This window comes from Scyliorhinus torazame, chromosome 21 (genome assembly GCF_047496885.1).
Source record: "Scyliorhinus torazame isolate Kashiwa2021f chromosome 21, sScyTor2.1, whole genome shotgun sequence".
NCBI classification, from domain to species: domain Eukaryota; kingdom Metazoa; phylum Chordata; class Chondrichthyes; order Carcharhiniformes; family Scyliorhinidae; genus Scyliorhinus; species Scyliorhinus torazame.
In genome coordinates this window covers 125,897,032-125,911,424 of record NC_092727.1, presented here as the reverse complement: position 1 = coordinate 125,911,424, position 14,393 = coordinate 125,897,032, and the positions used below count along the sequence as shown (strand labels likewise).

General features: G+C 50.3%; 1 protein-coding gene across 6 annotated transcripts in view; it reads left to right on the top strand.

Annotated features, from left to right (window-relative positions):
- Positions 1 to 14,393, top strand: part of arhgap23a (Rho GTPase activating protein 23a) — a 606,368-nt gene that overhangs the window by 264,846 nt on the left and 327,129 nt on the right. The gene's annotated exons all lie outside the window — the stretch shown is intronic.

The window sequence follows — 14,393 nt, the reverse complement described above, 5'->3', positions numbered from 1 at the left end:
GCGGGAGAACAATCTTGCAAGTCCTCCACTTGTGGGCCAAAAAACTGTTGTTTTTAAATAGTCTTGCAATTTACTAATTTTGTGCTTTTGTCCTAAAGTTCTAAAGGAGATAGCTGAAGAAATAGTGGAGATGTTAGTTATGATCTTTCAAAAGTCACTGGAGTCAGGGAAAGTCCCAGAGGATTGGAAAATCGTGCTGTTGTAACCCCCCCTGTTCAAGAAGGGAACAAGAAAAAAGATGGAAAATTATAGGCCAATTAGCCTAACCTCGGTTGTTGGCAAGATTCTAGAATCCATCGTTAAGGATGAGATTTCTAAATTCTTGGAAGTGCAGGGTCGGATTAGGACAAGTCAGCATGGATTTAGTAAGGAGAGGTCGTGCCTGACAAACCTGTTAGAGTTCTTTTTTTAGAAAAATATATTGTATTCAAGATTTTTGGCCAAACATAACAGTACGTAGTGTTTCTTTTACACAACAATAAAGCAATATAAATAACAGTGGCCAGTTTTAAACAAATAAATAAATAATATATAAACAAAAACAAAACTGAATGGCAACTGCCTTGTCCAAAATAAATACTCTCCAAAAATACAATCCAATATACAATTACCTATAACAAATACCTATACATATTATACATATACAATAACATCTCTGAGAGTCCGTCTGATTCCCTTCCCCCCCCATCCCCCCTGGGTTGCTGCTGTTGTCTACTTCTTTTCCATTCCCTCTATCTTTCCGTGAGGTAATCGACGAACGGTTGCCACCGCCTGGTGAACCCCTGAGCCGAACCCCTCAACACGAACTTAATCCGTTCTAACTTTATAAACCCTGCCATATCGTTTATCCAGGTCTCCACACCCGGGGGTTTGGCTTCCTTCCACATTAACAATATCCTGCGCCGGGCTACTAGGGACGCAAAGGCCAACACGTCAGCCTCTCTCGCCTCCTGCACTCCCGGCTCTTCTGCAACCCCAAATATAGCCAACCCCCAGCTTGGTTCAACCCGGACCCCCACCACCTTCGAAAGCACCTTTGCCACCCCCACCCAGAACCCCTGTAGTGCCGGGCATGACCAGAACATGTGGGTGTGATTCGCTGGGCCTCTCGAGCATCTCGCACACCTATCCTCTACCCCAAAAAATTTACTAAGCCGTGCTCCAGTCATATGCGCCCTGTGTAACACCTTAAATTGTATCAGGCTTAGCCTGGCACACGAGGACGATGAGTTTACCCTACGTAGGGCATCAGCCCACAGCCCCTCCTCAATCTCCTCCCCCAGTTCTTCTTCCCATTTCCCTTTCAGCTCATCTACCATGATCTCCCCCTCGTCCCTCATTTCCCTGTATATGTCCGACACCTTACCATCCCCCACCCATGTCTCTGAGATCACTCTATCCTGCGTCGGGAGCTGCGGGAATTCCCTCACCTGTTGCCTCGCAAAAGCCCTCAATTGCATGTACCGAAATGCATTCCCTTGGGGCAACCCATATTTTTCCGTCAGCGCTCCCAGACTCGCAAACGTCCCATCTACAAACAGATCTCCCAGTTGTACTACCCCAGCTCTTTGCCATGCTCCAAATCCCCCATCCATTCTCCCCGGAACGAACCTATGATTGTTTCTTATCGGGGACCGCACCGAAGCTCCCGTCCTTCCCCTATGCCGTCTCCACTGCCCCCAAATTTTCAATGTAGCCACCACCACCGGGCTTGTGGTGTATTTCTTTGGTGAGAACGGCAACGGTGCCGTCACCATTGCTTGTAGGCTAGTCCCCCTGCAGGACGCCCTCTCCAATCTCTTCCACGCCGCTCGCTCCCCTTCTCCCATCCACTTACACACCATTGAAACATTGGCGGCCCAGTAGTACTCACTTAGGCTGGGTAGTGCCAGCCCCCCCCTGTCCCTACTACACTGCAAGAATCCCCTCCTCACTCTCGGGGTCTTCCCAGCCCACACAAAACCCATAATACTCTTCTCGATTCTTTTGAAAAAAGCCTTCGTGATCACCACCGGGAGGCACTGAAACACAAAAAGGAATCTCAGGAGGGCCACCATTTTAACCGCCTGCACCCTACCTGCCAATGACAGGGACACCATGTTCCATCTCTTAAAGTCCTCCTCCATCTGTTCCACCAACCGCGTTAAATTAAGCCTGTGTAATGTACCCCAATTCTTGGCTATCTGGATCCCCAAGTACCGAAAGTCCCTTGTTACCTTCCTCAACGGTAAATCCTCTATCTCTCTGCTCTGCTCCCCTGGATGCACCACAAACAACTCACTTTTCCCCATGTTCAGTTTATACCCTGAAAAATCCCCAAACTCCCCAAGTATCCGCATTATCTCTGGCATCCCCTCCTCCGGGTCTGCCACATATAGCAACAAATCATCCGCATACAGAGATACCCGGTGTTCTTCTCCCCCCCCCCCTGAGTACTCCCCTCCACTTCCTGGAACCCCTCAATGCTATGGCCAGGGGTTCAATCGCCAGTGCAAACAATAACGGGGACAGAGGACATCCCTGCCTTGTCCCTCGATGGAGCCGAAAATAGTCAGACCCCCGTCCATTCGTGACCACGCTCGCCATCGGGGCCCTATACAGCAACTGTACCCATCTGATATACCCATCCCCAAAACCAAATCTCCTCAGCACCTCCCACAAATAATCCCACTCCACTCTATCACATGCTTTCTCGGCATCCATCGCCACCACTATCTCCGCTTCCCCCTCTGGTGGGGGCATCATCATTACCCCTAGCAGCCTCCGTATATTTGTATTCAGCTGTCTCCCCTTCACAAACCCAGTTTGGTCCTCATGAACCACCCCCGGGACACAATCCTCTATCCTCATTGCCATTACCTTGGCCAGAATCTTAGCGTCCACATTCAGGAGGGAAATGGGCCTGTATGACCCACATTGCAGCGGGTCTTTTTCCTTCTTTAGGAGGAGCGATATCGTTGCCTCTGACATAGTCGGGGGCAGCTGCCCCCTTTCCCTCGCCTCATTAAAGGTTCTCATCAGTAGCGGGGCCAGCAAGTCCATATATTTCCTATAGAATTCAACCGGGAATCCGACTGGTCCCGGGGCCTTCCCCGCCTGCATGCTCCCAATCCCTTTCACTACTTCCTCCATCTCAATCTGTGCTCCCAGTCCCACCCTCTCCTGCTCCTCCACCTTAGGAAATTCCAGCTGATCCAGAAAGCACATCATTCTCTCCTTCCCATCCGGGGGCTGAGCTTCATATAATCTTTCGTAAAATGCCTTGAACACTCCATTCACTCTCTCCGCTCCCCGCTCCATCTCTCCCTCCTCATCTCTCACCCCCCCCTATCTCCCTCGCTGCTCCCCTTTTCCTCAGTTGGTGGACCAGCAACCTGCTCGCCTTCTCCCCGTATTCATACTGTACACCCTGTGCCTTCCTCCATTGTGCCTCTGCATTACCCGTAGTCAACAAGTCAAATTCTACATGTAGCCTTTGCCTTTCCCTGTACAGTCCCTCCTCCGGTGCCTCCGCATATTGTCTGTCCACCCTCAGAAGTTCTTTCAACAACCGCTCCCTTTCCCTACCCTCCTGCTTTCCTTTATGTGCCCTACTAGATATCAGCTCCCCCCTAACCACTGTCTTCAGCGCCTCCCAGACCACTCCCACCTGTACCTCCCCATTATCATTGAGTTCCAAGTACCTTTCAATACACCCCCTCACTCTTAAACACACCCCCTCATCTGCCAATAATCCCATGTCCATTCTCCAGGGTGGACGCTATTGTTTTTCTTCCCCTATCTCCAGGTCCACCCAATGTGGAGCATGATCCAAAATGGCTATAGCCGTGTACTCCGTCCCCGTCACCTTTGGGATCAGTGCCCTTCCCAAAACAAAAAATCTATTCGTGAATCAACTTTGTGGACACAGGAGAAAAACGAAAACTCCTTCCTCCTCGGTCTACTACATCTCCAGGGGTCTACTCCTCCCATCTGCTCCATAAAGTCCTTAAGCACCCTAGCTGCAGCCGGCCTCCTTCCGGTCCTGGACCTCGATCTGTCCAGCCCTGGGTCCAGCACCGTATTAAAATCTCCACCCATTACCAACTTCCCCACTTCTAGGTCCGGCATCCGTCCTAACATACGCCTCATAAAGTTGGCATCATCCCAGTTCGGGGCATACACGTTCACTAATACCACCGCCTCCCCTTGCAATTTGCCACTCACCATCACGTATCTGCCCCCACTATCCGCCACTATAGTCTTTGCCTCAAACATTACCCGCTTCCCCACTAGTATGGCCACCCCCCTGTTTTTTGCGTCTAGCCCCGAATGAAACACCTGCCCCACCCATCCTTTGCGTAGTCTGACCTGGTCTATCAGCTTCAGATGCGTCTCCTGAAGCATAACCACATCTGCCTTAAGTTTCTTTAGGTGTGCGAGTACCCGTGCCCTCTTAATCGGCCCGTTCAGCCCTCTCACATTCCACGTGATCAACCGGGTTGGGGGCTCTTTACCCCCCCCCCCCCTTGACGACTAGCCATCTCCTTTTTCAATCCAGCTCCTCACCCGGTTCCCACGTAGCCGTATCTCCCCCAAGCGGCGCCCCCCCCGCCCCGACCCCCCCCCCCCCATACCAGCTCCCCCTTCTCCCCAGCAGCAGCAACTCAGTTAACCCCCCCACTAGCGTAATTGCACCCCCCCATGTTGCTCCCAGAAGTCTGGCCGATCTCGGCTTCCCCCCGTGACCTCGGCTCACACTGTGCGAGGCCCCCTCCTGCTTCCCTGTTCCCGCCGTGATTACCATAGCGTGGGAACAAAGCCCGCGCTTCCCTTTTGGCCCCGCCCCCAATGGCCGGCACCCTCAGCTCCTCATCCTCCCTCCCCCCCCTCCCCCATGACATGGGGAAGAGAGAAAAGTTACAGGGTCGCAGGATTAACAACTTGGGAAGTCATCTCTTCCCTCTTTTCCCCCCCTTCATCCCACATATTCAGCCCCCCACTTTGTCCCAAACATTCTTTTTCTGGCCCGCTCACTCCAGTTTCTCCTCGACAATAAATGTCCACGCCTCATCTGCCGTTTCGAAGTAGTGGTGTTTCCCTTGATGTGTGACCCACAGTCTTGCCGGTTGCAGCATTCCAAATTTAATCTTCCGTTTGTGCAGCACCGCCGTGGCCCGATTAAAGCTTGCCCTCCTTCTTGCCACCTCCGCACTCCAATCTTGATATACGCGGATCACCACGTTCTCCTACCTACTGCTCCGAGTTTTTTTTGCCCATCTGAGGACCATCTCTCTGTCCTTATTTTTTTTTTTTAATAACCCCCCCCCCCCCCCCCCCCGATCCTGGGCTGCTGCTGCTGCCTTTTTTTTTCCATTCCATCTTTCTGCGAGGTATTCAACGAACGGTTGCCACCGCCTGGTGAACCCTTGAGCCGACCCCCTTAGAACGAATTTAATCCGCTCTAGCTTTATAAACCCTGCCATGTCATTTATCCAGGTCTCCACCCCCGGGGGCTTGGCTTCTTTCCACATTAACAATATCCTGCGCCGGGCTACTAGGGACGCAAAGGCCAAAACATCGGCCTCTCTCGCCTCCTGCACTCCCGGCTCTTGTGCAACCCCAAATATAGCCAACCCCCAGCTTGGTTCGACCCGGACCCCCACTACTTTTGAAAGCACCTTTGTCACCCCCATCCAAAACCCCTGTAGTGCCGGGCATGACCAAAATATATGGGTATGATTCGCTGGGCTTCTCGAGCACCTCGCACACCTAACCTCCACCCCAAAAAATTTACTGAGCCGTGCTCCAGTCATATGCGCCCTGTGTAATACCTTAAACTGAATCAGGCTTAGCCTGGCACACGAGGACGACGAGTTTACCCTGCTTAGGGCATCTGCCCACAGCCCCTCCTCGATCTCCTCCCCCAGCTCTTCTTCCCATTTCCCTTTTAGTTCATCTACCATAGTCTCCCCTTCGTCCCTCATTTCCCTATATATATCTGACACCTTACCATCCCCCACCCATGTCTTTGAGATCACTCTGTCCTGCACCTCTTGTGTCGGGAGCTGCGGGAATTCCCTCACCTGTTGCCTCGCAAAAGCCCTCAGTTGCATATACCTGAATACATTCCTTTGGGGCAACCCATATTTCTCGGTCAGCGCTCCCAGACTCGCGAACTTCCCATCCACAAACAGATCTTTCAGTTGCGTTATTCCTGCTCTTTGCCACATTCCATATCCCCCATCCATTCCCCCCGGGGCAAACCTATGGTTGTTTCTTATCGGGGACCCCCCCAAGGCTCCAGTCTTTCCCCTATGCCGTCTCCACTGTCCCCAAATCTTCAGTGTAGCCACCACCACCGGGCTTGTGGTGTAGTTGCTCGGTGAGAACGGCAATGGGGCTGTCACCATAGCCTGTAGGCTAGTCCCCCTACAGGACGCCCTCTCTAATCTCTTCCACGCCGCTCCCTCCTCCTCTCCCATCCACTTACTCACCATTGAAATATTAGCGGCCCAATAATACTCACTTAGGCTCGGTAGTGCCAGCCCCCCCCTATCCCTGCTACGCTGTAAGAATCCCTTCCTCACTCTCGGGGTCTTCCCGGCCCACACAAAACCCATGATGCTCTTTTCAATCCTTTTATAAAAAAAAAAAGCCTTCGTGATCACCACCGGGAGGCACTGAAACACAAAGAGGAATCTTGGGAGGACCACCATCTTAACCGCCTGCACCCTCCCTGCCAGTGACAGGGATACCATATCCCATCTCTTGAAATCCTCCTCCATTTGTTCCACCAACCGCGTTAAATTTAACCTATGCAATGTGCCCCAATTCTTGGCTATCTGGATCCCCAGGTAACGAAAGTCCCTTGTTACCTTCCTCAACGGTAGGTCCTCTATTTCTCTACTCTGCTCCCCTGGATGCACCACAAACAACTTACATTTCCCCATGTTCAATTTATACCCTGAGAAATCCCCAAACTCCCCAAGTATCCGCATTATTTCTGGCATTCCCTCCGCCGGGTCTGCCACATATAGTAACAAATCGTCCGCATACAAAGATACCCGGTGTTCTTCTCCTCCTCTAAGTACTCCCCTCCACTTCTTGGAACCCCTCAACGCTATCGCCAGGGGCTCAATCGCCAGTGCAAACAATAATGGGGACAGAGGGCATCCCTGCCTTGTCCCTCTATGTAGCCGAAAATATGCAGATCCCCGTCCATTCGTGACGACGCTCGCCATCGGGGCCCTATACAACAGCTGCACCCATCTAACATACCCCTCTCCAAAACCAAATCTCCTCAACACCTCCCACAAATAATCCCACTTCACTCTATCAAATGCTTTCTCGGCATCCATCGCCACTACTATCTCCGTTTCCCCCTCTGGTGGGGCCATCATCATTACCCCTAACAGCCTCCGTATATTCGTGTTCAGCTGTCTCCCCTTCACAAACCCAGTTTGGTCATCGTGGACCACCCCTGGGACACATTCCTCTATTCTCATTGCCATTACCTTGGCCAGGATCTTGGCATCGACATTTAGGAGGGAAATAGGTCTATAGGACCCGCATTGTAGCGGGTCCTTTTCCTTCTTTAAGAGAAGCGATATCGTTGCTTCAGACATAGTCGGGGGCAGTTGTCCCCTTTCCTTTGCCTCATTAAAGGTCCTCGTCAATACCGGGGCGAGCAAGTCCACATATTTTCTATAGAATTCGACTGGGAATCCATCTGGTCCCGAGGCCTTTCCCGCCTGCATGCTCCTAATTCCTTTCACCTCTTCTTCTACCTCGATCTGTGCTCCCAGTCCCACCCTTTCCTGCTCTTCCACCTTGGGAAATTCCAGCCGATCCAAGAAGCCCATCATTCTCTCCCTCCCATCCGGGGGTTGAGCTTCATATAATTTTTTATAAAATGTCTTGAACACTCCATTCACTCTCTCCGCTCCCCGCTCCATCTCTCCTTCCTCATCCCTCACTCCCCCTATTTCCCTCGCTGCTCCCCTTTTCCTCAATTGGTGTGCCAGCAACCTGCTCACCTTCTCCCCATATTCGTACTGTACACCCTGTGCCTTCCTCCATTGTGCCTCTGCAGTGCCCGTAGTCAGCAAGTCAAATTCTACATGTAGCCTTTGCCTTTCCCTGTACAGTCCCTCCTCCGGTGCTTCCGCATATTGTCTGTCCACCCTCAAAAGTTCTTGCAGCAACCGCTCCTGTTCCTTACTCTCCTGCTTCCCTTTATGTGCCCTTATTGATATCAGCTCCCCTCTAACCACCGCCTTCAATGCCTCCCAGACCACTCCCACCTGGATCTCCCCATTATCATTGAGTTCCAAGTACTTTTCAATGCACCCCCTCACCCTTAGACACACACCCTCATCTGCCATTAGTCCCATGTCCATTCTCCAGGGTGGGCGCCCTCCTGTTTCCTCCCCTATCTCCAAGTCGACCCAGTGTGGAGCGTGATCCGAAATGGCTATAGCCGTATACTCCGTTCCCCTCACCTTCGGGATCAACGCCCTTCCCAGCACAAAAAAGTCTATTCGCGAGTAGACTTTATGGACATAGGAGAAAAACGAGAACTCCTTACTCCTAGGTCTGCTAAATCTCCACGGGTCTACACCTCCCATCTGCTCCATAAAATCTTTAAGTACCTTGGCTGCTGCCGGCCTCCTTCCAGTCCTGGACTTCGACCTATCCAGCCCTGGTTCCAACACCGTATTAAAATCTCCCCCCATTATCAGCTTTCCCATCTCTAGGTCCGGAATGCGTCCTAGCATCCGCCTCATAAAATTGGCATCATCCCAGTTCGGGGCATATACGTTTACCAAAACCACCGTCTCCCCCTGTAGTTTGCCACTCACCATCACGTATCTGCCCCCGTTATCCGCCACTATAGTCTTTGCCTCGAACATTACCCGCTTCCCCACTAATATAGCCACCCCCCTGTTTTTCGCATCTAGCCCCGAATGGAACACCTACCCCACCCATCCTTTGCGTAGCCTAACCTGGTCTATCAGTTTCAGGTGCGTTTCCTGTAACATAACCACATCTGCCTTAAGTTTCTTAAGGTGTGCGAGTACCCGTGCCCTCTTTATCGGCCCGTTCAGCCCTCTCACGTTCCACGTGATCAGCCGGGTTGGGGGGCTTCCTACCCCCCCCCCCCTTGTCGATTAGCCATCACCTTTTTCCAGCTCCTCACCCGGTTCCCACACAGCTGTATCTCCCCCAGCCGGTGCCCATCCCCTCCCATACCAGCTCCCCCCTCTCCCCAGCATCAGCAACCCAGTAATTTCCCCCCCCCCGCTAGATCCCCCGCTAGCATAATTACTCCCCCCATGTTGCTCCCAGAAGTCAGCAAACTCTGGCCAACCTCGGCTTCCCCCGTGACCTCGGCTCGCACCGTGCGACGCCCCCTCCTTCCTGCTTCTCTATTCCCGCCATGATTATCATAGCGCGGGAACCAAGCCCGCGCTTCTCCCTTGGCCCCGCCCCCAATGGCCAACGCCCCATCTCCTCCACCTCCCCTCCTCCCCCCATCACCACCTGTGGAAGAGAGAAAAGTTACCACATCGCAGGATTAGTACATAAAACTCCTCTTTCCCCCCTTTTTAACCCCCCTCTTCGCCCCCCACATTCGCCCCACCACTTTGTTCAAACGTTCTTTTTAATAACCCGCTCATTCCAGTTTTTCTTCCACAATAAAAGTCCACGCTTCATCCGCCGTCTCAAAGTAGTGGTGCCTCCCTCGATATGTGACCCACAGTCTTGCCGGTTGCAGCATTCCAAATTTTATCTTCTTTTTATGAAGCACCGCCTTGGCCCGATTAAAGCTCGCCCTCCTTCTCGCCACCTCCGCACTCCAGTCTTGATAAACGCGGATCACCGCGTTCTCCCATTTACTGCTCCGAGTTTTCTTTGCCCATCTAAGGACCATTTCTCTATCCTTAAAACGGAGGAATCTCACCACTATGGCTCTGGGAATTTCTCCTGCTCTCGGTCCTCGCGCCATCACTCGGTATGCTCCCTCCACCTCCAACGGACCCGCCGGGGCCTCCGCTCCCATTAACGAGTGCAGCATCGTGCTCACATATGCCCCGACGTCCGCTCCCTCCGCACCTTCAGGAAGACCAAGAATCCTCAGGTTGTTCCTCCTTGCGTTGTTCTCCAGTGCCTCCAACCTTTCCACACATCGTTTCTGATGTGCCTCATGCGTCTCCGTCTTCACCACCAGGCCCTGTATGTCGTCCTCATTCTCGGCTGCCTTTGCCTTCACGACCCGAAGCTCCCGCTCCTGGGTCTTTTGTTCCCCCTTTAGCCCTTCGATCGCCTGTAGTATCGGGGCCAACAGCTCTTTCTTCATTTCCTTTTTGAGCTCTTCCACACAGCATTTCAAGAACTCTTGTTGTTCAGGGCCCCATGTTAAACTGCCACCTTCCGACGCCATCTTGGTTTTTGCTTGCCTTCCTTGCCGCTGTTCTAAAGGATCCACTGCAATCCGGCCACTTTCTCCTCCTTTTTTCATCCGTATCCAGGGGGGATTCCCTTCTGGTTTACCGCACAGTGTTTTTAGCCGTCAAAATTGCCGTTGGTGCTCCTATCAAGAGCCCAAAAGTCCGTTTCACCAGGAGCTGCCGAAACGTGCGACTCAGCTGGTCATCGCCGCACCCGGAAACATCTCTCTGTCCTTATATCGGAGAAATCGCACCACTATGGCTCGAGGAATTTCTCCAGCCCTCGGTCTTCGCGCCATAACTCGATAGGCTCCCTCCACCTCCAGCGGACCCGTTGGGGCCTCCGATCCCATTAACGAGTGCAGCATCGTGCTCACATATGCCCCGACGTCCGCCCCTTCTACACCTTCGGGAAAACCAAGAATCCTTAAATTCTTCCTCCTCGCATTATTCTCCAGCACCTCCAGCCTTTCCACACACCTTTTGTGTTGTGCCTCGTGGATCTCCGTTTTCACCACCAGTCCCTGTATGTCGTCCTCATTCTCAGCAGCCTTTGCCTTCATGACCCGAAGCTCCTGTTCCTGGGTCTTTTGCTCCTCCTTCAGCCCCTCAATCGCTTGTAATATCGGGGCCAACAGCTCCTTCTTCATCTCCTTTTTGAGTTCTTCCACGCAACGCCGCAGGAACTCTTGTTGGTCAGGGCCCCATATTAAACTGCCTCCTTCCCACGCCATCTTGCTTTGTGCCTGCCTTCCTGGCCGCTGCTCTAGATGATCCACCGCAATCCGGCTACTTTCCTCTCTTTTTTCCATCCGTGTCCAGGGGGGATTCCCTTCTGGATTACTGCACAGTGTTTTTTGCCGTTAAAATTGCCGTTGGGGCTCCTATCAAGAGCCCAAAAGTCCGTTCCACCGGGAGCTGCCGAAACTTGCGACTTAGCTGGTAATCGCCGCACCCGGAAGTTCCTGTTCGAGTTCTTTGAAGAGATAACAAATAGGTTAGACCAAGGAGAGCCAATGGATATTATCTATCTTGACTTCCAAAAGGCCTTTGATAAGGTGCCTCATGGGAGACTGCTGAGTAAAATAAGGGCCCATGGTATTCGAGGCAAGGTACTAACATGGATTGACGATTGGCTGTCAGGCAGAAGGCAGAGAGTTGGGATAAAATGTTCCTTTTCGGAATGGCAACCGGTGATGAGTAGTGTCCCGCAGGGTTCAGTGTTGGGGCCACAGCTGTTCTTTTTATATATTAACGATCTAGATGACGGGACTGGGGGCATTCTGGCTACGTTTGCCGATGATACAAAGATAGGTGGCGGGGCAGGTAGTATTGAGGAGGTGGGGAGGCTGCAGAAAGATTTAGACAGTTTAGGAGAGTGGCCCAAGAAGTAGCTGATGAAATTCAATGTGGGCAAGTGCGAGGTCTTGCACTTTGGAAAAAAGAATAGAGGCATGGACTATTTTCTAAACGGTGACAACATTCATAATGCTGAAGTGCAAAGGGACTTGGGAGTCCTAGTCCAGGATTCTCTAAAGGTAAACTTGCAGGTTGAGTCCGTAATTAAGAAAGCAAATGCAATGTTGTCATTTATCTCAAGAGGCTTGGAATATAAAAGCAGGGATGTACTTCTGAAGCTTTATAAAGCATTAGTTAGGCCCCATTGTGAATACTGTGAGCAATTTTGGGCCCCACACCTCAGGAAGGACATACTGGCGCTGGAGCGGGTCCAGCGGAGATTCACACGGATGATCCCAGGAATAGTAGGCCTAACATATGATGAACGTCTGAGGATCCTGGGATTATATTCATTGGAGTTTAGGAGGCTGAGGGGAGATCTAATAGAAACTTACAAGATAATGAATGGCTTAGATAGGGTGGACGTAGGGAAGTTGTTTCCATTAGCAGGGGAGTTTAGAACCCGGGGGCACAGCCTTAGAATAAAAGGGAGTCACTTTAGAACAGAGATGAGGAGAAATTTCTTCAGCCAGAGAGTGGTGGGTCTGTGGAATTCATTGCCACAGAGGGCGATGGAGGCCGGGATGTTGAGTGTCTTTAAGACAGAAGTTGATAAATTCTTGATTTCTCGAGGAATTAAGGGCTATGGAGAGAGAGCGGGTAAATGGAGTTGAAATCAGCGAATGGTGGAGTGGACTCGATGGGCCGAATGGCCTTACTTCTGCTCCTATGTCTTATGGTCCTCTGGATTTGCTCACAATCTATATGAAGTATCCAACTTGCATGTAGTTCATCCAACCCTTCTATTAATTTAAAGATCCACCACATGTTTTTAAAGTGTAATTATCTGTCAGTTTGATAAATTACTCCTCATAACGTAAATCCTAAATCCTAGAATTCTTACTGCTGTTACCTCTCCCTAGTACTCTTGTCCATCGATAGTGCTCAGAAATGCTTATATTTTACTTGTTGTACTCCTCGTGAGTTAAGCAGAGATAAAACTACTTGTAAGATCTATCGTACTTTTAATAGCAGTTTTAAATTGACTAAATATTTAAATAGCTCATAATCACCCAGTCCTCTTTCTTGTACATGATTACTGATGGATTCACATTTATTGTGTACATATTTTCTATTCAAATGTACACCACTCTACATGTATACTTATATTAAAGTTAAACAGCAATTGCTTACCCCATCTGTTTTCTTTCAGCACTAACATTCATTTATGTCTTCCTTGCTTATTTTGAAAAAATAATTGGGTTTCCTTCTCTCTGCAACTTAATAGTTATAAATTATTGCATAGTTCACTGTTTGGCCTACAATTGGGTAAAACTCATTCACTTTTTAAAATTTGACACAATGGAATAGACCAGGACAAAAATCTAATGCATGGAGATAAAGGCAAACATGAGGATCTGACAGTTTACTGTATTCTGTGGAATCTGACAGTTTACTGTATTTTGTGGAATTTAACATAACAATAATAACGGTTTTATCAAGCTGTCTGCACTGCCATGTCACCTAAAACAATATAAACTTCTGTCTGCTTGAAAAATTTTGCTTATGCATTTTTAATGCAAGAAGTCCTGAATGATGTCAAGGTTTTAGTGACCAAATCAATAGCAACACCTTTAATGTAGTAAAATGTTCAAAAATGCTTCAGATGTATTATTAGACAACATCTTACATTGAGCCTCATCAGGCAATGGTAAAACCGAAGGCCAAAAGCCTTCTTAAGCTAAAGTACATGGTCATAGTCCCAGATGACCATAGGCTGCTTTCCCCATTGAGGGAGAGAGCTGACCGGTGGTGATTTAACCTGAGGATCACCACACCTCAGGCGAGGGGTTGAGATGGTGGGCCTTCATGAATAATCTCAGCCAATACAGGAATTGAACCCGTGCTGTTGGTCTCGCTTTGTATCACAAACCAGCGGTCCAGCCAACTGAGCTAAACCAGCCCCACTGCTGCTTTCATCGGCATCTTACAGTGTAAAAGAACGGTGGAGAGGCTTAGGGAGTGAATTCCAGAGCTGAGATTGTTGGGAAGTGGGGAGTGAGGTATACACAGTGATGATGATGGTAATGGAACTCCTGTTGCCTCTTTTGGAATTCTGTGCTTGGTTTTGATTTGCATTTTGTCAGAATTGAGATGCATGTGCTTAAATAGAATTGAAGATAGCCACAAGATGGCACTGCGATCATTGATGTTTTCACAAATCACAATATTTGTAAGTTGCTAGCTTGCCAGTACTCACGATTTACTTGTGCTTATGGGCGAGATCTGCCGGCCATGTTGCGCCCGGAAAGCAGTGTGCCGCAGTGCAATGTGGCTGGTAAATGACGGGAGACCCGCTCCCGGGATCTACCTGCGATCTAACGCGATCTTGCGAGACGTCACGATGTGAAGCTTACCCATTGTGGGCAGGATAACGTTTTGGCATATCTGCAAATAACCAAGGCATTGCCATGCTGCCTGGTATTCACAGATTGACGTATA